At 38.2% G+C, this 27,951-nt stretch overlaps 1 protein-coding gene across 19 annotated transcripts in view; it reads left to right on the plus strand.

Annotated features, from left to right (window-relative positions):
* Positions 1–27,951, plus strand: part of NRXN1 (neurexin 1) — a 1,424,087-nt gene that overhangs the window by 677,324 nt on the left and 718,812 nt on the right. The window lies entirely within an intron of this gene.

Here is a 27,951-nt window from a genome sequence, read left to right on the forward strand (position 1 = left end):
GAAGAGAACAACGAGGTAGTGAGACAACATAAGTGGAATTTATTAGCTATTAGGCCCAAACAGACATTGTACACTGCATATTCGAGGTTTAAAAAAGTAATTTTTGTGACTATCTCTACTGAAACTCATCAATCTCTGAGTAAAAATGGAAAAATCCAATGGTTTGAGTTATCAAATGTTTCCAATGGGCAGACCATAAAAACGTGAGGAGTAAAAAATGCTATGATTCATGAAATCACTAGAGAAACTCAATTGGTAAAACCATAAGAGGGGCTAATCTTGTCTTCAAGGCTGAGAGTAGAGGCAGGTAAGTGAAGAAGGTGGATTGGATCAAGAGTAAGTACAAGGGATAGCGTTCCTGACTAAATCATTGAAAAGCATGGTGAGGGTTCAGCAGTATGGATGTTGGCATTCCCAAGAGATATTACAGGCTACAGAGTAGTGCAGAAGATTGGGAACTAGGGGCTAAAGTCATTTATAAAAGTTGAGGACTTCATCTCAGTGTCAGATGGTGTCAACAGCAAGAATTAGGAGAGGATGGAGGAATCCAGTCTTGTGAATATCAGTATTATTGAGATTTGCTGGCAGGTCATAGATGAATAGGGATTGAAGTTTAAGGGGCGAATAATAAGTATATAGACTTCTCCAGATCCTGTAATATCTTTTAGGCCCTTTTTCTTGGTGGCAGTAAGAGGATGTAAACAATATCATCAGGGGACACTTAGGTTTCACTTAAGGCAAGGAGATAAAAGCTATTATATAGGGCACTTTCAATGATGTAAAAGAACTTTTAAAAAACATGATTAAGAAGGAGTTAATAGAAATCAATGAGACAGCTACATTTTTACTAATCTTCCCCTTGATTTGGTATTTTCCCTCCTAATCCCATGCATTGCATATGATAGGAGCTTGACATGTGTCTGAATGATTCAAATATGGTGACAATGAGCTTCAAAAACATGAACAGATGCCATATCTGTGCCCTGCCAACATTTGTGTTTTCTTTTATTTCAGACCTTACCTATTTTCTTTCATATCCTGGGCTAAAATCGGATGGTTTATGGTTTTGAATTGATTTGATGCCAACTATTTTTTCCACTTGTTACTATACCACAAAGACACTAGAGGGCACCACAATGCCACAAAACATATCTCCATAAAGGCATATGGAAGGGAAAAAAAATCTTTCTTTTAGTTCTAGGCAATCTACACCTCTATTTTCTGCATATTTGAAGTTCCACCATATTGCCCTTTTTAGAGAAACGTATTCTTTCTTATAGACTTTTTAAAAAATCATCACTGGAGGTCTTCAGCGTTGAAACAATAAAGAAGACAATATATTCCGTTCTAAGCTTCAACTTGTTTATGAGAAATGATTGACAATCTGTTATATAGTACAATGTATTTTCAATATTTTAAACCAGCAATAATGATAATGAGGATGAGGATAAGGAGGAGGAGGATTTAATGCACGTAAAATTGTCCCAGTTGTTTCTTTGCTTAGAGGAAAAGCACACTTGGGATGAAGTCCTTTGTATCTACCATCATATTTGTCTACTTTTTGGATTTGTCTTTATCAGCTATTTGAATTCCATTGCTTCTAGGCAGTTTGCGCAATATGAAGGAGTTGAAAAATCCTGGCTTCTAAAAATGCTGCATTCCATACATAACCCACCCCTCTTTCTGCATCAAAAGATTCTACCTTTGTGGATCTTTTCTTCTCTCAGGCTGTTGGCTTGTTTGGAAGGGCTACTTGACTGCCTATCAAATCACAGTTGTATCCCAAGCTCTTTCCCTAGCTACTAGTGATAGCCTCACTGGGGAAGAAGGAACAAGAATTGGATGAGAAGCATCCTTATGTATGCCAAGTAAAAACAGATTGGTTTCAAATACTTCTCTATCCTGGGCTTTCTCCAAAAGCAGTTTTTTCAAACACCTTGAAAATAAAGCAGATCCAGAGATGCAACAACATGCCATGAAATGTTGAGGTAAAATGCCCTCCTGTGGCCAATAGAATAGAAGTGATGAGTAGTCATCCTATTTGGATTTTTTTAAAATTAAACCACAATACTGGCTGTGTTTTTTGTTTTGTTTTGCTAATTTTCCAGTGGAATGACTGCTTATCACTTCTGTGATAAGATTATCGTTCAGTCATTCATAAACAGGCAAAAAGGCAAAGCAGATCAATTACTCCTGACCTCTCTTTTCCTGTTTCCCTTTCAACCTCTCTGGCTTTTCTCCATTCCTAGGCATCCATTTTTCTCTCCAGTCCTCCGGAGGTACCAAAAGTTCCCTGTTTTGGTGGCCCAGTCAGATCTGCCACTAGCGAGCTTTCTAGATTCCAAGGTTCTATCTTCCTCTTAGCCGGCTCCATCACTGTCTCAAACCACCCTCCCCATCCCAGTCAAAATTCATATTCTTCATTTGGGTCTGCTTTTCACAGAAAGGTATAAATGCCTTCTGGCTCCTTAAGCCTCTCAAAATTATTGCCTTTTTGAAAGAGGATATTTGTTATCCTGCACAAATCTCATTCCTGGCATGTTATATACAGTGCAAAATGAAGGGAAGAATTTTTTGAGTGGATGGAAGAGCTTTAGGTCTCTTATGAAATCATCCACATTGCCCCCATGAGATTTTTCTTACCATTTAAAATAAATATATCTATGGATTCATAATCTCACAGATATGGACATTTCTACCTTTCCCCTTTCCCTCCCATGTAGGTCACATATGTGTATCTTCTCATTCTGTACAAGGCATGTTTATCAATTCTTTAGGTAAGATCTGTTAGAAAAACTAAAATTCTTATTCTGATTCTTTTATACCACTTTTAATATATTTCTCATTATTAGCAATACACCACAGTCTGCTTACACTCATCATCAGAAGAATACGGATATTTCAAATATGGTCTTTGGTAGCAGGGAAAGACACTTGGGGCCCTTAAAGTCCTTGCACAGTTTCCCAAAAGTGATCCAGCTTGTCTCCCCTTATTTAGCTCTGTGCCCAGTCTCTTCTTCATATACAGTATCTGTCATAGACAAATGTCTTGATGGACAAATTCAATATATTGTCCACCAAAAGCATGCCACGATTTGGCCAGTATACATCCTGTCTTCATGTGTTCTGCTCCCCACCATAGTATGGATTGTCAAATACTTGGACTTTGACTGATTGTGGAACTCATATTTACACAGTATTTGTGTGATCTTTACAGCAACCCCATTTGACGGAAACAACAGAAAATCACTATAATTCAGAAGACCTGAGCACAAGTTTGAGTTCTGTCACTTGCAAGCTGTGTAATCTTGGACAAGTGATTTCATCTCCCTCAGTCTTTATTTCCTTATCTCTAAAATGAATGGATTTGACAAAGTGATCTGTAAGATCCCTGCTAACTCTAATCTTCTATGACTCAAAAGAGATATACGAACATATATTCTTTAAGAAGATTATATATATACATACATATATATGCATATATATGTATGTATATGTATATAAGACTTCAAACCATGGGTACACTATTGCCCCAAGACCTTCTTCTCTTGCTGGGGGGCTCAGCATATTTACTGAGGAAAGGCTGTTAGGGACCAGGGAGGGTACTCTCCTCTGCCTTCTCATAGCCAGCTTCTTCAGGTGAAAAGACTTCAGATCATGAAGGCCTAAGAGTTCCGAGCTTTCCATCTCTTGCTGGACACAAGAGAGGCTACTGGGGATAGTCTAGTCATTTTTCATCAGCCCCAAAACAGCCATTTCCATCTATAACAGTACAAGGCATTGTCCACCTTCTGCTGCCAGCAAAGAAGAACCCTCCCTTTGATTTCAGACCTCCCTTCTCCTGCTGCAACCATCCTTGAGAGTGGGGAGGGTATCTTCCACTCATTGATGAAGATTCTCACACCTGGTCATACTCTTAGCATTCTAGTAACTCCAAATTCCTGTAAATTATTATCCAAGACCAATTCCATACCTCCTTCCACTAAATTCTTTGTTCCCATGCCCCTCACCTTTTCACCCTAAAGTTTCATCTTAACTCAACCCAGTCCTTCCGGTGTGCCCTCTGAAATGACTGTTCAACAGGCAACAAACTTCCCTTCATGTTAAATGTATTGCTTTCCCACTCATTCCGTTGAAGAGCTCTTACTGAAACCTGGCTTTCCCCTTGATACAGCCTCCCTGGTCACCCTTTCCAGTACTGGCTGCACCTTTACTCAGGCTTTTTGACTCCTTGGTTGAGGTGCATGATTTGGAATACTCCTTGCTCCCCACTGCCCTTCCAGGTTCTTCTACTTCCTCCATCACTCAGTAGCCTGTCTTCCTCTGAGGTTCATGCTATTCATAACTACCGCTCAATCAAATCCTGCTACAGACCCTCTCACTCCTCTGCCTTCCTCAATGAGTTTGGTACCTGGCTTACAATTTTTCTCTTCTCCCCAGCTCCTACCCTCACTAGGGGACTTCAGCATACATCTACCAACCACACATTCAAGAATTCTGAAATCCCATTCTCCAGCCATAATGTATTGGCTTTACACCTCTCCCTCTGCCTTCCCTTATGTAAACTTGTTATTCATCCATAACATGACCTCTAATCCCTTGACCCTTAATTGTCTCCCAGGCCATCTCCTCCTCTGCATTAGCCATTCTATCCTCTTCTCCCCATCTTAACTCCTTAGTGAACCAAATCAACGCTACAAAACTATTCTTCTCTTGAATCCCTTACCCACTTATCATATCATCACTTAAGCCCAATCGAGCCTCAGTCTTAGATTATTCCTACCATTCATCACTCTTATGCCTATATGTATGCTGCTGACTGAAAGTAGAGAAAATCATGTAACTATCGTAACTGGATCCACTACAAATTTGTTACATAACCTCAATGTTCCTAAGCAATCCTACTATACCTCCCTCATCAATTCATTATCCTTCTCTGTCCAAACCTTTTTATCCCTCCTCCAACCTTCTATGACTCTCCCTTTCCACTCTCTCAGTTGAGAATCCTCTCTTATTTTACAGAAAAAACTGAGACCATTCACTGTGAACTCCCCCTCCTCCTCTCGTCCTCATCCTCTATCACTTAGCTACTTTCTAACACTTTTTGCCTTGACCCTTGTTTTACGTGATGAGATGACCTTCATCCTCACCAAGCCTAACCCCTCTCCTTGTTCACGTGATCCCATTCTACCTGTCTTCTCCAATAGATTACCTCTTCTGTCATTCCCACTCTTTCACTTATTTTAAACCTCTCTCTTTAGTGACCTTTTTCTTTGGTAAACACAGGAATACAGATATATAGAATGGTATATATATATGTATACATATATACACACATATGTATATATGTATACATACATATGTATGTGTTTGTATATATACACATATATGTATATGTATATGTATATATAATATATATACATATATATACACATACAGATAGATGTACAGATCTATACAGATCTATATATATATATATATAGATCTGTATGTGTATGTGTGTGTGTGTGCATATATATATATATGTATAAAATACTCCCCTCCTTCAAGAAACCTTCCCTGATTCGCCTAGTCAGAAGATGAAATCTGTCTCTCCCCAAACTCTCACACTTTTCTTTTCCACTTTGCCTATGTGTCTATCTCATCCTGCCTTATATTTATTTGTCTCTCACCCTTTTACTAAATTGTAGGCTCTCAAGGACTATGTCTCATCTCATTACTTTTTGTATCCACAGCGTCTAACATTGTCTTGCTTTTTAATAAAAGCTTAATAAATATTGGTTGAATGAATGAGGCCTTGGATGATATCTATCCCAACACTTTCATTTTCCAGATGATAGACATGAGCCCCAAGGGATGAAGTAGTGTGAAGTAGTGTGCCCAAGATAAAAAAGCTAACTATTCTCTGAACCAGAATTAGAGGTTTTCTAACCCAGATTTGCCAAGCCTAGAGGCCTGTATTGGGCTACCCGAGTCTTCCTTATCTCACCTCCCGAGGTCTTCGGCTGGCCACGCCGGATGCACGTATGAGAGAAAGGACGTTCCAGAGTCAAACAGGGGTTGAGCTTTATTACAGGGTTTCGGTTACAAGTGCAGGGGAGTCTTCTTTCTTAGGACGAAGAAGGGGAGATTTCCTAAGGAGGCTAAGCTTAAGGGATTGGAAGTATAAGTACAAGAGGGGAGAGAGGGGGAGGGGAGAAAGGAAAGAAAAGAAACGGAGCCCTACTTTTCTCTTTTGCTCCACACGTGCTAAGAGAGCTTTTAGGCTTCCTCAATCCTACTTAATCTTCAGCCACACAGTTTGCATCTCAATACCGTGCTGTTAGGTAACTAGGTGTGCTCCAATCCGGGCCGACCTCGAGGGCAGGGAGACTCCACCCATCAGGTATCTCCGGGGGAGAGGCGGAAATACCCGAGCTAGCCGAGCTAGCTCGGTCTGACCTTCTCGAACCCCTGCTGTTCATGGAGGGCCTCGTAAGACTCTAAGATTTAGAAGTCCCACTTTTACCCACCCGAGACTGTCCACACGGATTTGAGCTTCCAGTCCCAACACAGATTCCTATGCTTTCTCTATTATATCATATTGCTGTCCATCCCTGAACCAGTTATCTAAGAGCTTAGTTTTTACAGCATGACATCATCATACAAATAGTGGAAATAAAAGTGAACTGGGCTTTGCTGCTGCTGAATCCCATGTTATCACATAGCTAAGTAGAGGGTCAATATCTATTTACTCTCTAGAAATATTTGCTATATTTGCCCTTTCCTTCATTAATGATCATTTATGTTTCTATCTATAAGATGACCTTCTCCAGATGGCACATTTTTCCCTTTGTAATCTTGCTCCATGGAGGCTGGTCCTTTAGCTTCTATTAAAGACTTCTAGGGAGAGAAATTGTCTTTCTTCTTGGTCCCCATTATTGGTTCCAAACCAATAGTCCCAACGCTTTTTTTGTACCTGTACTTCATATCTTTCAACAACTTTCTGTGCCCTCTAGTAAGTATGGAATGAAATAAATTCCAGAGATTACCATATATATCCACATGAAAATAAAATTGAAATAAATTTCAATAGGATAACAGTTATGTACAAAATATTCCCCCAACCCCCAAGAAGTTTCTTATATATCAGGTTAGACATCCCTTTTCTAGGCCCCTGCTCTAATGCCATCTTTCAGCAAGAAGTCCTACATGCTACTTTTGCTCTTTTCATCTTCCCTGAATATAATACTGCTTTTTTGTGTCTATTTATCTGGTCATTCTATTCACTCATTCAAACTTCCAAACAAACACTATAAGTGATATTATCTCCATTTCACAGATGATGAAAATGAGGCAGACAGTGTTTAGGTAACTTGTCCCCAGGATCATGTAGCTAATAAAAATCTGAGGCCAAATTTGAACCTGAGTCTTTTTGCCTCCAGGTCCAAAGTCTTATCCACTGTCTCACCTGGATGTAACAGTAGTTAGCCCTTTCACCTATCCAACATGCCAGAGCAGCTAGGTGATGCAGTGGATAGAGCACCAGTGCAGGAGTCAGGAGGACCTGAGTTCAAATCTCACCTCAGACACTTGACACTCACTAGCTGTGTGACCTTGGGCAAGTCACTTAACCCCAATTGCATCATCCTGGGTCATCTCCAGTCATGCTGATGAATATCTGATCACTGGATTCAGATGGCTCTGGAGGAGAAGTGAGGCTGGTGACCTGCACAGCCCTCCCTCACTCAAAACAAAGTCAAGTGCAAGTCATGTCATCATTTCTCTGATGGCATGGTCTTATTTGGCAATGAAGGATGAACACACACATTCAACGTGCCAGCATGCCAGTTCCTAACTTTGGGCAACTCCCATTCATTTCATTTCAATAGAAATTTGTTAAGGACCTACTATATTCAAGACACATGTGAGAGGCAACATGGTGAAGCTGAAAGAGAACTAGCCTTGGATGGAGTAAGGAAAGGTTGTGTTCACATCCTGACCCTTGATATATATTAGCATGGAACATTGGCAAATTTCTTAACTTCTCAGAGTTCCCAAGCAACTCAAGACCAAGTTATAAAAAGATTGTCATTCTATGTTAAAAGAGGGAATTTCTACCCCCAGGAGTTTTCCCTACCGATGAAATCTCAAGACTGGATTAAAAAAAAAAAATGTTCACAACATTGCACTAGGCATTAGGACTTTTAAAAAGACAATAGTCCCTGATCTCAAGGACCTTTTATTCTACTTAGTGTACAAGAAATACATAGAAAAGTGAGCATAATAAGCTAATTTGAGGAGGGAATAAGAAAGCCAGTACTAACACTTTGAGAAGTAGTTCAGAGAAGACCTCATTACATACATGGAAAAAGCTAAGTATGGAAGGAATGTGAGGATAATAAGGGGTAGAGGTGATGTGATAATATATTCTAAGCATGGAGATATACACAAAGACAGGAATGCAGCTCTAGGAGTACAGTTGGGCTAGAATGTAGAATATGTTTGTTTCATTTTGTTTGATTGTTTTGTTCTGTTTTTTTGTAATGAGAAATAAGTCACCAGATTTCAGAATCTCAGATGAGGAAAGGATCTCTAATTCAACCTAGAGATGGACAAAATTCCCCTCCACAATAGCCGCCAGTGATCACCTAGGATTTCTTGAAACTCTTTTGTGAAGGGAACATACGATCTTCCATATGATGTTTGAAAAGCTTTCATTTTAAGCCCAGAAAAGCTTGAGTCTGATTATGTATGATTTTAAATGTCAGTCTCAGAAGTTTGTATTTTCTCCTAGAGGAAACTGGGAACCATCAAAGATTTTTGAGTAGGTGAGTGACATGGTCAGACTTTTGAAGATTTATTTTGGGAGCTTTGTTGAGGATAAATTGGAGCAAGGAAAAATTAAAAGCAGGAAGGCCAATTGGGGGACTCTTACAAAAATGGTGATGAGAATATGAACTAGGACAGTAACCACATAAGTAGAGGGGCAATATAAGAGATACTCTGGTATAAAATTTAAGAGAGTAGCTGGCCATGTGACATGAAAAAGAGGAAAGAATAAAGGATGATTTCACTTAGAAAACTGGACAATGGAAAGATTTTGGTACCCTCAACATAATTGGTAGGTTTAGAGGAGAGTTGGGTTTAAGGAGAAAGAACATCCATTTCATTTGCACATTGTAACCTTGAGACACCTATAGAACTTCCAGTCTGATATGGCAAGGCATTTGGTTGATATTGGACTGAGTACAGGGAACTTGAGAAGGGAAGTTTAGAATCATATGTGTGAAAATGATAGTCGAGTCGATTGAGAAAAAAAGAGGTTTCCCATGGACCTTTGAGGGGCATCTTGAGATTATATTGTTACATAAATTTGTAGTGCATTTAGTCTACATAAATACATTAATATTCTTGTGTTTTGTAGCCTTTGTGTACTTCCATTAGTTTCTTTTTTTCCCCTCTATCTCACCCACACTGGAAGTTCAGGGACTAATTTCAGGCTCAGGATCACTCTGATCAGCACAGGAGCTTTGATCTTCCTTTTCAGACCAAGACTGGTTCACCCCTCCTTAAGCAACCTGATAGGTTCATCTTATTAATGGAAAACACTTAGGCCACTGAGGCTCAGGCCTCCTTAGCTCAAGAGGTATAGTAGCCTCAGAGATTACAGATTTGTACCACATGCCCAAAAATTCATTGGTTTCCATGACACTTTTCTCTCTTGGTTTTTCTCTACCTGAATCTCCTTCTGAATCTTGAACAGTTGATCAACTTTTTCCTACTTACTAACTAGGTATCACACAAGGATTTGTCCTAGGACCCTCTTCTTCTGTGTACATATTTTCTCTTCATGATTCCATCACCTCCTGTGGATCCAATTATCATTTCTATGAATATATCTCTCCAATATTTGTATAACTTCTTTCCTGAAGCCTAGCTCTGCATGACTACCTGCCTGATGGATATGTCAACCTGGATGTTTTATTGACATCTCAAACTCAATATATTTAAAAGGGAGCTCATTATATTTTCCCCCAAACATACGCTTCCTCTAAATTTCTCTATTTCTGTTGAAGACACCAAGGATCTTCAAGTCATATACATCTTGTGTCTCAGTCACCACTGATAATGGGCTACAGCAGGAAACAACCTTGACTCCTTCCCCCCTCACATTCCACTGTATCTGATCAATTCTCAGATCTTACTATTTCTATCTCCACATCTCTCACACCTGACCCCTTCTCTCTATACCCACAATGGAAAGAGGTCAGGTACTAGTCAGGGCCTCATCACTTCTTTCCTGGGCTATTGCAACAGCCTCACAAATGGTCTCTCTGATTTCAGAATCCCCTCCAATCCACCCTTCTCATGGATGCTAAATTAATTCACCTAAAAAGGAGGTCTAACCATTTCATTTTTCTACTCAAAAATCTTCAGTGGCTCCCTATTTCTTTGAAGATAAAATATAACCCCTCAATTTGCTATTTAAGACCTTTACCAATTTAACTCCCATTTACCAAGTATTATTTCTTACACCTCTCTCCTCCATGTCCTATGTATTTTCTGTATATGACATTCTGCTACCCCTGGTCTTTGCAGATGTTATCTTTCATATCTCAAATTCACTCTCTCCTTTCCTTTGCCTCTTAGATTCCCTAGATTACTTCAGAGAAAAAATCAAGTACCACATCCTAAAGGGGAAGGGAAAGGGAAAGGGAAAGGAAGAGAATTTGCTTTTCTAGGAGGGCCTACTATGTGCCAGGCACTGTACTAAGTGCTTTAAGTTAATATTTATTAACTCATTTGAGTCTCACAACTACTTTGGGAAGTGGGTGCTATTACTATCCCCATTTTGCATGTGAGGACCTTCATTTTACCATTGAAGGAAGTTCTTTATGCTTGTTAGTTTTTTACTGACCTCTATCACTCAAAATTATTTTAAATAACTTTGTATATACTTTATATGGCTTGCCTGTGTCCATGTGTGTCATTTTTTGGTGTTTGTCTCCCCAGCACTAGATCACTTGCTTGTACATTGTAGGTTTTGTCATCATGGTTCACTCATTTTTCCAGTCACATCAGACTGTGATCCCACTGGGGTTTTCTTGGCAAAGCTGCTGGGGTAGTTTGCCATTTTCTTCTCCACCTCATTTTGTAGATGAGGAAACTGGGGCAAACAGGTTGAAGTGACTTTCCCAGGGTCACACAGCTACTAAATATCTGAGTTGAATTTTGAATTCAGGAAGATGAATCTTCCTAACTCCAGGCCTGGTATGCTATCAACTGCATCACCTAGCTGCCCACATTGTACGTATTTAATATGTATTTGTTGTACTAGATTGAATTGCATGAGAGGGGTACTTTCAGGATTGAGGTTTCTCAAGGTGTGAGTGGTAAAAGGACAAGGGGCTGAGGATACCAGGGCATAGAACTTGTAGAGTTGAACTGATTTCCTATAAAGTCAAGCTCCTGAAGAGAGAAATGTGAAGTCAAAACAGGTGAAGAGAGAAAACTAGAGGGATCTAGAGACAGGACTGGAGGGATCAGAAGATAGGGTGAAGAAGAAGAATAGGTTTAAGTTTGGAAGGACAAAGGTAGAGGGAAGCAGAATAGTAAGGCTGAGAGAATTAGAAAAGATGACGGAGGGAGATAGGAATCAATCTGAATCTGTGAACCTGGGTGATTAGCACTATGGTGCTTCTAACATAAACAAGGATATTTGGGGGAAGAGCATATTGGAGAAGTAGGGATGTAGATAAGTTTGTCAGTCAACTAAATATTATTAAGTTCCTGGTATGTTCCAGGCACTATTCTAAGCAATGAAAATATCATTTTAGGAGACAGGTTGAGTCTGAGTTAATTATAGGACATCTTGATGGAGCTGTTTCAGAATTATGAATGTAAGAATGGAGTTCAAGAGTAAGATTTGGTCTGAAAATGTAAATTTGGCAGTCATCAATATAGAGATTGTAGTAGAACCCATGGGAGCTTATGATCTTGCCAAGAAAAAAAAAATATAGATAAAGAAGAGGGCCCATATGTGAGAAGAAACAACCAGGAAAACAAGCAGAATAAAACAATGTCATAGAAAGCAAAGGAGTCACCTTTGACACATACTAAGGGAGCCTGGGATCACAGATTATTCCCAGCATCTACCTCTATATCTATCATGAGCTCTGAAGGGCCGTGTTTACTGATTCCTAAGATTTCCCATATTTCCACTTCATCAGCTAGTTCTTATTATTTGTCAGAATCATATCCGGTTTTCCGGACCATATGGGCCTCAATTGTTTCTTCTGAACCTGCAATGATCAAGAAGGCAAGTCAAGAATTTCTCAGCTCCTTTTCTTTCAGTAGAGCGAGACCTTCAGCAGTTGTCTAGATACTTAAAGTCCAACTTTAACCGGCCTTTAGTCCAGTTTTGAGATCTGTTGTGTCATGAATTCATTAGCCATTTTCTTAGCCATCCTTTTCTGGAAGAGATTACTACATACTCTCACTTCTATAAAACTTTTTCTGACCCTAACCCAAAAGCTTACAACCATGTTTTCTCCTTTAAGTTTGTGGCTAGATAGTGCAATGGGTAGAGGACCAGACCTGGAGTCAGGAAGACCTGAATTCAAATCCAGCCTCAGATACTTACAAGCTGTGTGACAGTGGACGTCATTTAACTTTTGTTTGCCTGTTTCCTCCTGTGTAAAATGGGGATAATAATAGCACCTACCTCTCAGGCGCTGTTGTAAGATCAAAGCTTTTAGCACAGGGCCTGGCACATAACAAGCACTATGTAAAGGTTAGCTTTTATTATTACTAGATGCATGTTTTCCCCTATCTGCCTGATTGTTTCATTTTGAAAAAGTTACCTCCTTTCATTGTCTTGTTGTGGGGATTAGTTAACCATCAACCAAAGTTTCAGTTGTAGCTATCTTATTAACTTCCTTGGGCTGAGATCTTCAGTGTTCTTTGTTTGTCACCAATGGCCTTCACATGGCCAGTCACTTTTCTGAGTAAGATCATCATTTCCTCTTTTCTAAAGTTATCAGATTCTGTGAATTCATGCAGAGATCATGTGCGATTCTAATTCCCTCTTTAGGGTGTATCTTCTTGAAAGCAGAGGCTGTCTTTATTTTTGAATCCCAAGCACTTAGCCAAGTGACTGGCATATAGTACCCACTTGATAAATGCTTATTGACTGCTGTTTATAGATTCTTCTTCTTTCTTTGTCTTACACACTGATTATGAGAGTATACTTCTTAACAACTTAACAAAGACAATCTTCTCTCCTTCTTTCTAAGGTCTACAAGTCTCTAAGTAAGTATAATTTTTTTACTTCTCATTCATTTAACTTTGACCCCCAAACCCTTTATTCTTTTATGTTAGGTCCTAGTTGAGAAATTTAAATCCCATTTTCCTGTACCATTGTCTTAATCAACGATTCATTTCTCTAATCTTCATTTCTTTTTTAACTGATTTTTTTAAAAGGCATAACCTGTGGCCTTGAGGTTTTCAGGTGCTTATCCAGAAGTTCATTATTACTCAAAGTACTTAGAAATTTCTTTCAGGTGGCAAAATTTTTCCTCCTGTAATCACCAGAATTGGTCATTGGATTTGACAAGTGTTAGGAATCTCTCCACCATAGCCTAGAAAAGATAGATTGCTGATACAACAAAATACCTCACCACTAATCACAGTCTGTTGATCTATATCCACTTCTGTATCCCCCAACAGGGAGTTTCAGATCAAGTTATATCTCTTCTTCTGAGTAACAGATGCCCTCTCTTCTTGTAACATCTGTATCTCTTCATCACTTTTTTTGCTTCTTTCAAAAGAATAAAGATCTGTTCTCTGTAGAGAAGCCTCAGACCTAATATCTTACTCTAATACCTCAGGGTTCCTTCTTCCTATTCCCCTTTTCATCATGTTTGTCAATATTCCAAATTCCTAACACTAGTTTAGATGTCCCCCCTCTGACTTATAACAGTCATTTCTTTTGCACTGTCATCTTCTTGAACCTTTTCTTCCACCTGGAAAAATAACATTTCATTCTCTCAGATAGGCCAGAAAATAGAAAAGTAGTCCTTTACTGATTTAGCCTTCTCACCCCATTTGGAGGAGATTAGAGACTTTCAAGATGACATGGAAGACCACTGGATCTCACTAAATTCCCTGCCACTATTTCCTAACATCCTTAGGACAACAGTGGGGAACCTGCTGCCTTGAGGTCACATGTGGCCTTCTAGATCCTTAGGTGTGGCCTTTTGAATGGCCCCAAGTTTTACAGAACAAATCCTTTCATTAAAAGGATTTGTTCTATGAAGTTTGGATTCAATCAAAAGGCTGCACTTGAGGACATAGAGGGTCACATGTGGTCTCAAGGCTGCAAGTTCTCCACCCCTGGTATAGGCCTTAATATCTGTCCTTCCTTTATAGCCTACAATTCCCAAACACTGCCCCCTAACATATTTTGTAACCTAAAGGGACATACCCTGCCATTCACACTCCCACTAAACCTCTAGAACTGCTGGGTGTTGCCATCTGTCCTTTAGATGAACTTTCTTTTATTAGTCTGTCTAATTAGAATGTGAGTTCCCTGAAAGCAAGGATCATCTTTTTCTTTCTCCCATTTATAGATTGACCACTTAGTGGAAGATGGAAAATCCTTAATAAATGATATATCATTTATTCATTTGTTACTTTACCAGGGGGGGCAAATTACCTATTACAAAGTCTTTGAGTGATCCTGAAAGACAAAGATAGCATACTCTTCTTCATTGGCAAATTACTTTTATCCTGCACACCCATAGGTCTCTTTGTCTTTCACTGGCACCCATCACAAATCAAAGCCACAGGTCTGTTCATTATAGCACAGGGTCTGTCAGTGACAACGTATAAGCCATGCTTTTTAAAAGAGACTCTCCCCATGTTGTGCATCATCTAGTGTTATTTTTCCCAGTTCCCATTGATTAGCAATTAATAGGGATTTTTTAGACATGTCCTAAAGCAAACAGTAGAACTTTTCAGCAATTCTCTACAAGAATTTATTCATCTAATAAAATTCTAACTCTTAGGAATTCACCATCTCTTCTTTGTGGTCTATTCTCTCTGTCAGTCATGCTGATTGCTTGCATCTTATCGTTATTGAGGCCACAGGTTTCTGTGAACTGTTAGGACAGTTTATATACTTCATTTTGATGTATTTTAAGTGTCATGTTTTTTTAGTGTTGTTTCTATTGTTGTCAAATCCAGTCTGCATCTTGAAATCTGTGAGCAAAGCATCAGTATAATGTATTAGAACCTCAGCCCTGGATGGGAAGGTCTACACAGATATACGGATACATATAACATGGTCTGCATTTCCTGCATTCTTCCAGATCTTTTAACAAGGACTGTCTGTGTTATGTCAAGAATTCATAATGGAAGTTAGGTCTTTAATTTCTTTGAAATGTAATAAGGGAGTGTCACTGGCTAGGACCTTGTCGTAGGAAATTATAAAGGTCAAATCTGATGCTATCAAAAGAAATGTGATGTGAATTCTGCATACAAGAAAACTCTGTATCATACAATCTAAGAAGTACCCAAAATTGCAGTGTTGAGGTAGATGTCAAAATTCTTCAGTATAATCAGCGACATCCCCATCAGGCTGTTGATTTGAGGTATGTAATTTAAATCTCAGAATAATGACTGATGGAGCTAGTGAAAAGTGTGCTTTCAATAATCAAACAAGTTTCATAGAATGTTGTAGTTTTGGGAAAACAGGAGTGATGAAACATTTCATTATGGCACATATTTAGTTTCCCAAAGCTTTTAGGAATTTAAGGCATTTCTGTTTAGGGGTTCTTTTTATTCCCAATAGAAGCAAATTATTTTGCCTATGAATCCAAAGAAGGTGGATGATGGACAGTAAATTATTCCAGGATGCTTCGGAGTAGTCTAAGTCTGATCAAGTTCCAGGATGAAAACCATGTTTAGTTGTTCAGTGGGATTATTTGAGAGTTGAAGTTATAACAATCTGTTTTTGCTGTGTCCCATCCTAATTCCCCAAATCAAATGTTATTCCATACATCAGGAAAAAGAGACAAGGGAATAAGGGTCCTGCAGTGTGATTGCTTTTTACTTCTCTAAAACAACTCCAGAAATCACTAAAGTGTGATTAAAATCATTCAAAGAGTACAAAACACCAATAAGGACTAAAAAAAAAAATCAAGTCATTTAGTTCCACCACAGTGTCCAAGGCATAAATATAATATAAAGGCACAGCCATTTATCTTGCTACTCTTTGATAAGTTTCAGGGTACCAATCAACTACTCCCCACCCTCGTTAATTCTTTTATGGTTTGCTCCCTAAAAAATCCAAGAGGATCCACATCACCTATCTGTTTAAAAAAAGTGCACCCAAATAAAGCAATGTCTAAGATATACGTTTATTTCTTTCCCATTCATATACAACCTTTGTTTCTACCTTGTATCACCACTTGTTGCAGCAGTGGAAAAATCAACTGGTTCTGTCTTTTCTCTGAGCTATCTGCTTTAGGAGAAGTGGAACAAGTCCTTGAGGTAATGATGATGGGCCTTGGCAAATCCAACAAAATTGCCCAAGTTCTACAATGCAAGAGAATTAGTTCCCATGCAAGGCACAACTGCTCCATGTTCATTTTTCAGTTAGAATTCTTGTTTCCAGTTACCCATGGAATAGAAATTACCAATAAGATGCTGGATTCTTGGTTCAGATTTTTTTCAGAAGAAGGTACCATTTGTTCCCTATAACCTATAGAGAGGTTATTCAAAATTCGTTGTGTGTGGGTGCAGATACCTGAGGAGGAGAAGAAAAGAGACTGTAACATTCTTAAGAATGAGATTTTTACTCACTAGTGTACAAATATACCTTTTGTGGTTATACATATATATGTATATATGTGTTATATGTATAGGTATAAAGAAATCAAACACATTTATTAAGTGCCTACTATGTCCCAACCAATCTTCTTTTTAAATAATATTTTACTTTTCCCCAATTACATTTAAAAACAATTTTAACATTCATTGGTTTTTCTTAAAAGTTTTGGGTTCCAAATTCTATCCCTCCCCTCCCACCCCCTGGCTAGGAAGGGAAGCAATATGATATGAGTTATATATATGTAATCATATAAAACATTTTCATATTAGTCATTTTGTGGGAGGAAACTGAAACAGAAAAAGAAAGACTGAAAAATCATATGCTTCAGTCTGTGTTCAGATGCCATCAGTTCTTTCTCTCAAGGTGGCTAGCATTTTTCATCCTGAGTCCTTTGGGATTGTGTTAGGTCATTACATTGCTGCAAATGGCTAAGTCACTCACAGATCTGTTCATCGTACAATATTGCTCTTACTGTGAGCATTGGTCTTTTGGTTCAGATGACTTCGTTCTGTATATCAGTTCCTGTAAGTCTTTCCAGATTTTTCTGTAATCATCTTGCTTGTTATTTCTCATAGCACAATAATATTCTATTATAATATAATCACCTACTACTTATTGTTTAGCCATTCTCCAATTGATGGACATCCCCTTATTTCCAATTTTTAGCCACCATAAAAAGAGTAGGTGCTTCCAACTACCTTTAAAAAATCTCTTTGGGATTTAAACCTAGTAGTGATATTACCCAGCCACTCTTCTAAGCACTGCACATACCATCTATCCATACAGATGGATCAATAGTGAGATAGATAAATTTATTTACTGAGCCATCTTTTTAGATAGAAATAGATGGATTAATCCTATAGAACAATCCAGAGCTGATCATCATTACATAAATCTTGGTGAGACAGGGGTGCATGGGTAAGAAGTTGGTCCCAGTATTGAACATTAGGAAGAAGAAAGTAGTCTAAGTTGTTTTTGGTAAATGTACAGCATATTTAATGGTTTCACAATTTTTACTGAAACAAAGGCTTATCTTTTTAATAATATTTTTCTGGTAATGCTTTATGGCTAAAAGGCATAGACTACCAGTCTGAAAGACTTCAGTTGAGGGCCACTGAAAGGGTGATGGTGATGCATATGGTATACACATAATGGGCTTCAATAGATTACAAAGAATCAATAGCTGAGGATTGTGTGAAAGAAGAAATATAAAATAGTTCTCTAGAGAGATGAGTGACTAGGAAAGAAGGTGAACTAATTATGTGGTGAGATCAAGGGGTAATCTATGGACTGCCCATTTGTTCTTTTGGTATCTGTATAATGCCAAGAGAACTAGCACCTTGCTACGGGGTGTTATATACCTTATGAAGGATTTCCAGGAAGACATGAATTTGAGAATTGTGTGGAATGAGAAGGCATCAATACCTATCTACATGACACATGTATCCCTGGAGAAAGTCTCATGAAAGAAATCACAGTCCAGTGAAAGAATATCTGGAGCAGGGAGTTGATGTTGGGCCACCATAGTGTGGTGACCAAAGCAATGGATTTGGAATCAGGGAGACCTGCATTCAAATCTTGGCTTTGACAGTTGTTGGTTTGATTTTTTTATTTTGATTTTTGCCATTACCATGACATATAAACATCTCTGAGTGGCACTTTCTTCATCTAAAGGATGGAAGTTTTCATATTTGCATGGCGTTTCTTCAATCAGTTAATCCACCAACAAGAATTTATTAGACAACTACTATGTGCCATGTCACTTAACCTCTGTTGGACTCAGGTTTTTCAGCTGACAGGGTTTTTCAACTGTTCAAATGGCTCAAATGAGATAATATTTCTAAAGCACTTAGCACAGTACATGGCACATAGCAGTAACATTTATATAGTGCTTACTGTGTATCAGGTACTTTATAATTATTATCTTATTTGATTCTCATGACAACCCTGGAAAGTAGTTGCTATCTCCAGTTTACAAATGAGGAAACTGAGGCAAGTAGCATTTAAGTGACTTGCCCACAGTCACATAGCTAGTAAGTGTCTAAGTTCAAATCTGAACTCAACTCTTTGTGACTCCAGGCCAAGCGCTCTATCCACTGTGCCACCTTAAGTGTCTACTAAGTAGATAAATGCTTCCTTCTTTCCTTCCTTGCCTCCCATGTGCTGCAGCATCAAAGGCAAAAATAAGAGTTTCTCCACTCAAGGTGCTTCTATTCCATTGGGAGAAGACAATATGTGAAAAAGTACATATGAAATAAGTAAAAAATATTGGAGGGGAGGGGAGGAGTTCCCCCCCAACACACATAGAATTAATTATTGCAAAGAAATCTCTTTGTAAGTCATTAAGGAAAGACACTATAAATGTGAGTGGTTATTATTCTGAATCCATTAGACTTACAGCAGGTGCTGCCAAGTACTTCATTATTCACTAAATGGGTATATCCTGGGTATATCTTATCTCCCAAACTTGGCTCTTTGCACCTTGTAGGCAGGGATGATATCAAATACAGCTTTTGTACACTCCCCTCTCCTTCTCCCCCCCGCTTCACTCTCCAGTGCCTAGCATTGTATTAACAGACATTTAAGATTTATTGATGGAATATTTGAAATTTGGCAAATGAATTAATCATCCCACCTGTGTAATTGAACTTTCTGCCATCTCCCTATTATTTGTTGATGCCAGAGGGAAAAAAAAAAAACAAGCCATCTTCATACATTACCTTTCCCCACTCAGTCTTGAAGCAGAGTTTGCTCTCCACCCCCCCACCTTTGCACTTCTATCTTTTTTGTTGTTTGTAATTAATTCTTTGCGTTTCTCTTCATGGATCATTAAACTTAGAATGGACAAAGCATTCATACATGTGCTCAGGAGAGCCATCCTGATCTGATTGTACGAGGTGACCCAAATGAGAGTATTACATCTTTGTGACATAGGTGGGTAGATGTCTAGAAGAACTAGAAAGTTTGTGCACTAGCAAGTAACCTTGCATCCATTTACATTACCCAGTAGAGGCTTTGAACAATATTAGCAGACTTCTTTGTCCTTTAGAGCTACCTAGAAACTCAGTGATAGATTTCACCTTTTCTGTTCTGTACATCGGAGAATATTGTCAGGTGCAGAAAGACCAATTTTCTTTAAACAGGTCATTATTATGGGAAATGTTTGTGCTTTTATATCTTATATTGTACATCATTTTCCCCACTCAAAATGGATATTGATTATTGTGGCAGAAAGAAAACCATATACTTGCATAGAAATACACAAGAACATAGGAAGAGATTCTCTGAATTGGGGTTGCCTATGTTTCAAGATTTGCCCTATCTTGGCAAATCTTGGTCAAATCTTGGTCAAAGAAGTTTCTAAATTTATTCACCAATACCATTCATCTCATATTGTAGATATTCAAGAGATTTTGTTGGATTAAATTGAACTGAACTTATAGAATTCCATTTATAAACCTATAGACTATTACTTATATTATATGCCAAAAAATGAAGAGGAAGATGTGATGATGGCAGGATTGTTAGTGAAAAGGCAGCAAAAAAGGGGAGGGGAAATAAAAGATTTGACAGTATTTTGGTCCCTGTTTCCAAGTATATATAAATTTATAGGAGCAATACGAGGGAGGTTGCTCAATATGAATTTGATATGCTTGAACTCCTCACCCCATCTGCTGCAGAGTAATTGGCATATAGTCGATTCTACAGGAGATGAATTACCCTAGCAAATTAGATTTTATTATTTACTGTTTAGCATGCCCCACCAACTTTCCCTCACAGTCTGTTGGACAAACAGACTGCTTCAGTTTTAAATCCATTTCATCACTATCAGCCTGGATGACTTTCACTTTATCTTCCTAGAACAATGCTTATGGCCAGATCCCAGGTAATCGAGGAGATACTGAAAGATTTTGAAAAATCTTAGAATTTTGTGCTCCCCACCCATGTGTCTAATTTAGAGCATTTTTCTACCAAAGGCTTTTCAACCCGAGCTAGGAACTTCAGAACCTTGAGAATGTATTCTATGTAAGCCATGCACATAACTTCCGTTAATAACTTTCAAATTGTCTTCCATACAAAAGAGAAGACTCTTAAGATCTCAACTCATATCTCACAGGAGTCAAGTCACTCTGTATGCCAGACTCCCACTGGTAGGAAACCAGTGGGGCTTTTGCCTATGATTGGAGTATTAGGTTGGCCCCTGGATGTATGCAGGAGGCAGATTAACCTCTCTGTGGGGAGGCAGCTGCAATGTGACAGCTGGATCTAAAATGTAATTTTGCTGTAATAAGACTTCTGCTGTACTCTTCAGTGTTTGGGTGCCTAATATTTAATACTGCAGAAGCAAATTGACTCTGCCTTTATAAGATTACACAGTTGGCATGAAGGTGAAGCCCCAGTTACCTTTAGAATTCGCTTTAGCCTTTCTGGACACTTGCTGACACTTATTACAGTTGCTGCCCCAACTCTGCCAAGGCCCTCCAGGAATTTCCTGAGATTTATAGAGGAAGAAAGGAATAAACACCCCACTTGTGTCATAAAATTTACAAGTGATTACTGAGCAAAGTTTCAGTATTTTGGTCACTGAAATCTTTGATTTTGATTACCAACGGCCCAATGCAATAAGGCTGGTATCCTAGATTACTTAGAGGAGGGTGCTTCAACACTTTCCATTGAGTAGTCTTAATGAGATTTTCAAAATCCAGTATCTTGACCCTCCCCCCATCAAAGTCTTTTCACCTTCATTGCTAGAATGATGTGCAGCTGCTGCTGGAATAGAAGAGACAATGGAAACCAGGCCAGAAAGGAAGTGCCTGGTGACACATCTGGCACCCTACTAATGCCACAGCTGGGGTGGTGAAACTACTGTGATAATCATAGCCACGGCCATAGGAACTGCATCATGCCTTGGGGGAGAAGTTACATTTGTTCTTCTTGCGACCATGGACTAAACAAATAGGTCCCACTGTTCACAAGGGAACAAGGACAGAAGGCAACATGATGTAGTGGACGAAGCAACTGACTGAGAGCCAAGAACCCTGGATCTGACACATTAAGTTTGTGACTTGTGGGTAGGTCACTAGAAAGTGCCAGGGAAAAACAAGGATAGAATGTTGGACTTGGAGTCAGGAAGATGAGGGATTGAATTCTGCCTTAGTAGATGTATAATCTTGAGCAATACAGTTAACAGTTAGTTTCCTCATATGCGAAATGGGGCTGATAATACTAACTACAGCAGGGCTTGCTGGGAGAATTAAAATAATATATACAATAATCTTTGCAAACTTTAAGTCCCATAAAATACTTCTTATCATTTGTTTCAATGATTTCTCTGAGCCCATTTGTTTGATGATTATCATTTTATAAAAGTTTGAAATTTGGTATAGCTAGGCCGCCTTCCTTCACATTGTTTTTTAAATTTGTGTCTGTGTTTTTTTCATCTTTTCATTAATTACTTTTTTTAGTTTTCAACATTCACTTTCACAAGATTCTGAGTTCCAAATTTTCTCCCCTTCTCTCCTCTCCCCCCACCTTATCCCCCTTATCCTTACTTTCCTGTAAGGTAAGATAGATTTTCATACCCAACTGAGTCTGCATGTTATTCCCTCCTTAAGCCAAATCCAAAGAGTGTAAGGGTCATTTATTCCCTCTCACCTCCTCCCTCTTCCCTTCCACTGTAAATGCTTTTTCTTGCCTCTTTTCTGTGAGATAATTTAACCCCATTCTCTCTCTCCCTTTCTCCTTCTCCTAGTACATTCCTTTCTCACTCATTTCAATTTCTATTTTATTCTCTGGTTCTAGAATGTCAGGGAAGTTTTCCTTGATAATATTTTCAAAGATGATGTCTAGGCTCTTTTTTTGTTTGTGGCTTTCAGGTAGTCCAATAATTTTTTAATTTTCTCTCCTGGATCTATTTTCCAGGTCAATTGTTTTTCCAATGAGATATTTCACATTGTCTTCTATTTTTTCATTCTTTTGGTTTTGTTTTATAATTTCTTGATTTCTCAGGCGTTAGCTTCCATTTGCTCCATTCTAACTCTTAAGGAATTGTTTTCTTCAGGGGGCTTTTGGACTTTCTTTTTCATTTGGCCAATTCTGTTTTTTACAACATTCTTCTCCTCATTGGCTTTTTGGACCTCTTTTGCCATTTGAGTTAGTCTCTTTCTAAGGTGTGATTTTCTTCACTGTTGGGTGGGGAGTCTCCTTTAGCAAGTTGCTGACTTGCTTTTCATGATTTTCTTGCATCATTTCTCTTTCTAATTTTTCTTCTATTTCTCTTACTTAATTTTCAAAATTCTTTTTGAGATCTTCTATGACCTGCAACCAATTCATATTTTTCTTGGAGGCTTTGGATATAGAAGCTTTGACATTGTTGTTTTCTTCTGGTTGTATTTTGATATTCTTTGTTACCAAAGTAAGATTCAGTCTCCTGAGAATTGTTTCTGCCACTGTTTGCTCATTTTCCCAGTCAATTACTTTTAAACTCTTTATTAAGGTAGGACTCTGCTTCCATTGTGGAGGGTGTAGTGTCCCAAGCTTCATAGGTTTTCTGTAGCTGTTTTCAGAGATACTTTTAGGGAACTGTAAATTTTCAGTTCTTCCAAGGTGGTATGGTCAAAGGAGAGGTATTTAGTCCTCTCCAGGCCTGTGCTCTGGTCTGTGAGGGACCACAAGCACTCTTTTCTGCCTTGGAGCTGTGAGGAGTATTTCCTCTCCACCACTACCACACTCTCTGCCATGCTAGCACTCCTCCTTATCCCAGGACTGCCACCAAGGACTATGACCCAAATTCAAGCACAGGCTAAGCAAGAGACTCCTGCCTCAGTGCCAGAAAAGAGATCCCTGCAATCCCCCCCATGGTCAGAAAGCTCCAGAAGCAGCCTCAGCCACTGCCACTGCCCTTACCACTGCCACCCCAAGGCTGGGGTCACACCATGCTCCTCTCTCACAGGTCTGACAAACCTTTCCTACTGACCTTCTAAGTTATCTTTAGTGTTTATGGGAAGTCTAGGAACTGCCACAGCTATCAGTAATTCAGTCTCCTGAGGCCTGCTCCAGGTTGCCTGGGACCACATCTGTGCAGGAGTATTTTGCACTGGACTTCACTCCTCTCTCAGACTAGTGCAACAGACATTTCCTATTGACCTTCCAGGTTGTCTTAGGTTGGAAATTTGTTTCACTCTTTCATTTGGTGGGTTCTGCTGCTCTAGAACTTATTTAGAGTCATTTTACAGGTATTTTTAGAGGTTGGGGAAAAGCCCAAGCACGTCTCTGCTTTTACTGTGCTATCTTGGCTTCCCAGCCGTTCACATTTTAAGAATGTTAATTTCCTTGATATTCTTGATCTTTTGTGTTTTTGCATGAATTTTATTATTTTTTCTAGCTCTATAAAATAATATTTTGTAGTTTAACTGGTATGGCACAGAATGAGTAATTAATTTATGTAGAACTGTCAATTTTATTATTTTGACTCAACCTACCAATGAAAAATTAACTTTTTTCCAATTGTTTAGATCTGACTTGATCTGTATGAATAATGTTTTGCAATTGTGTTCATATAGTTCCTGGGTTTGTCTTGGCAGGTAGTCTCCCAAGTATTTTAAACTGTCTGCAGTAATTTTAAATGGAATTTCTCTTTCTATCTCTTGCTACTAGATTTGGTTAGCAATATGTAGAAATGCCGATGATGTATGTGGATTTATTTTATATCCTTCAATTTTGCTGAAGTTTCTAATTATTTCAGCTAGATTTTTAGTGTATTCTCTGGAATTTTCCAAGTATACCATCATATCATCTACAAAAAGTGATATTTTTTTTCCCTTGTTACCTATTCAAATGCTTTCAAATTGTCTATAGTTGCCCACATAGTTGGACAAAATAACTCCTAAGAATTGCTTTAATATCATGTTCATTGGTGGTGAATTCACCTTTTTCATTTTTGATACTGGAATTTGGTCCTCTCCTTCCTTTTAAAAATTAAATTCATCAATATTTTCTTTGTTTTATTGTGTTTTTTCATAAACCACCCCTCACTTTTCATAAAACCAGCTCCTATATTTTTTATAAAACCAACTCCTAGTTTTTACTGGAGGTCTTAGTGCAAAGGTGTACTGTACAGGTGTGGATTGGATTAAATTAAGAGTTCTTAACCTACTGTTTATGAACTTTTATATCTCTATACTTAAATCTATATCTATATATACATATACATACATATATGTCTGTAACATATATTTTAATAACTATTTCCATATTATTTATTTTACATAATATTATAATCCTTGTATTTTGCTTTACACATTTTAAAAGCAGTATTATGAGAAGACTTCCCTGGATTGCTAAAAGTGTCCATGGCATAAAAAAAATGTTAAGAGCCCCTTAGTACAGTGAAGTACTAAGCAATTCCAAAATGTCATGATTTCTTAAGTATGTACTAAATGGAAGATGGATTTGGGAAACCTGGTACATTTTGGAAAATATATATGAGCTGTAACTCAACTTTATTTTGCAGATTTCCCTATCCAGAGGAAGGAATATTCAGTTTTATAAGAGACAGAGGCAGATCAGTCTATCTGGATCAAATGATAACTTGTATCACAAAGATATGTAGTAAGAATAGATGTCAGTAAAAATGAAGGTCAGTTTCAATAATCTTATATACCTGCCTACAGAATGATAAATGTGATATTTTAAAATACAAATAACAATTGTACAATGATAAATCTAATTGTATTGACTTGTAAAGTTGGCCTAGAAACATGACAAAATCACAAGTATAAGATGCTTTTAAACACTTGGATAAAAATGAAATAGGAAAATAAGAGATTGCTGGAGTGGTCATTGAGCTGGATAAAAATTTGTTGAAAATTGTACTTTTGTCTCTAGGCTACAGTAAAGCCTATACATTACTTTCTGTGCCTAAGCAAAATAAGGAATGGTGAGAAAAATAAATGAAATTGAGATAGCACATCTGTAAACAGTTCTCAGAAAGGCTCTTCAAAAAGAATTGAGGTCCTGGGTTTTCCATGTCAGCCTGCTATGGATTTCATTGGCTTTGGTTTTTCAGCAAAGGATTACAAGAGGAAATATGTGATTCTCTCTGAATATAGGTGGAGCAGAGGAAGGCGGTGTCCCATAGATAATAGGGCTTCATCAAACAGCAAGATAGAATCACCTTGATTTTCATATTCCACAGATTATGGTTGGTTATTATGAAAATTGTGTAGAATCTTAATGCCTTCTCACTCAGTGTCTTGGAAAAAATAGTCAATTCGAGACCATAAGCATATGTTAAGCATTTAATATGTGTCAGGACTGTGCTAAGGTTGAAGATTGAAAGCAATTACAAAACCTCCTCAAAACTCCTCAAGGAGCTTATATTCTGTTAAGAGAGATAACATATTTAGGTAAACGTAAGCTATATATGGAGTAGGCAAATAGGATTCAGGAAAAGGTGTTAGTACCTGGGGTGACTAAAATAGACTTTGTGAAGTAGATGAGAAGTGAGCTGAGTCCTGAAAGAAGTCAGGGAAAAGGAAGACATGAAGACTTGAAAGTAAGAGGGTAGAGTATTCCATGGATGGATGACAGTGAATATAAAGGTATGGAGACAAGGAATGGACCATTATGTTCAAGGTACTGTAAGCAGGCCAGTTTTTCTGGTGTATAGAATGTAAGGGAGAGAGTAAAGTATAAGAATTGAAAGGTAGAAAGGAAACAGTTTTCTTTGGTCTGCGTACCAACTTTAGTCTGTCAGCCAGCCCTGCCATCATCACTCATCAAAGAATGTGACTGAATTCATCCTTTGCTACTAATCCCAGGCAGAGAAGATTGTGAAGCATCCTTTGTTTTTAATCCAGCTTTGAGGTTTTGTTATCTCCGTGCTGTTAGTCGAAGGCAGTAGAGTTCTATTGAAGAAAAACATTCATTCATATTATATACAGAAGACTCTGATCTTTCCCTCTAAATATATCTGAGTGCTTCACAGCAGGTTACAGGCAATATGATAAAGTAGAGAACTGTCTTCAGTGCCCTCATCCAACCAGATATATCCCCTGATCTCCTTTCTTTACTGTTGGGCATGGATACTCAGCATTCTATGCTCTTTCTCCTTCAAATGCTGTGTATGATGATCCTAAATCCTTTTACCTTAATGTGTAAACTATGAACAGCTTAAAGTTTTATTTCTCTCACAAAGATGTGCCTTTAAACAGGTATCAAAGCTTTTAACTAGAGATTAGCTATAGGAGATTGTGTGTGTGTGTGTGTGTGTGTGTGTGTGTGTGTGTGGTTTTCCTCTAGAACACAAGAACTAAACTATCCACGTATTGCTTATTCTGTTTCACGTCTATGAAAGAATGGCCCTGGATAGATCCCTACTGTCTCTTCCAACTCTGACAATCCATGCATAGCTGTATAATGTGATGATCTATACTTAAATGTTTATTCTCTCACGCCTTTATGATACCTATCCAAAGCAAGGAGGGACAGAAGTTAGAAAGCTCATTTTCAGGTATAGTTAAGGTTAAAGAACAGCTATTAAAGAAGAGGTTGCTTGATTGAGAAATAGCTTGGTGTAGTTGGTGAAACTGGGTAAGAGTCTTAACCTCTGTCTGCCTCAGTAAAATGTGAACCATGATAGCAGCCACTTCACAGTGTTGTAAGGATCAATAATGTGAGATATCAGTGCTATGAGATAATATTTCTAAAGCACTTAGCACAGTGCCTGCCACATAGGAAACACTTAACAAATAATTGTTCCCTTCCTTACATCCCAAAGTTGTTTTCAGGATTGGCAGAATATTTGTAAAGTTCTTAAAACAGTGCCTGACAGATGGTAGGTGTTCAGTAAATGCTTGCTTACTGTTTCGTTTCTGTGTGAACCTGAATGACCCTGGGTAAATTTTTTAAGCTTTTATACCTTAGTTGCCTCATCTGTAAAATTAAGAGGGTTGGGGTTAGTGACACTTTACGGCCTCTAAGTTCTCATTGACCTCTGTTTTATGATTCTATAAATTAATTTTTAAAATAATCTGGTATTCATTATACATTGATCATCTAATTTCATTCACAGG

Source organism: Notamacropus eugenii, chromosome 1, assembly GCF_028372415.1.
Source record: "Notamacropus eugenii isolate mMacEug1 chromosome 1, mMacEug1.pri_v2, whole genome shotgun sequence".
Lineage (NCBI taxonomy): Eukaryota > Metazoa > Chordata > Mammalia > Diprotodontia > Macropodidae > Notamacropus > Notamacropus eugenii.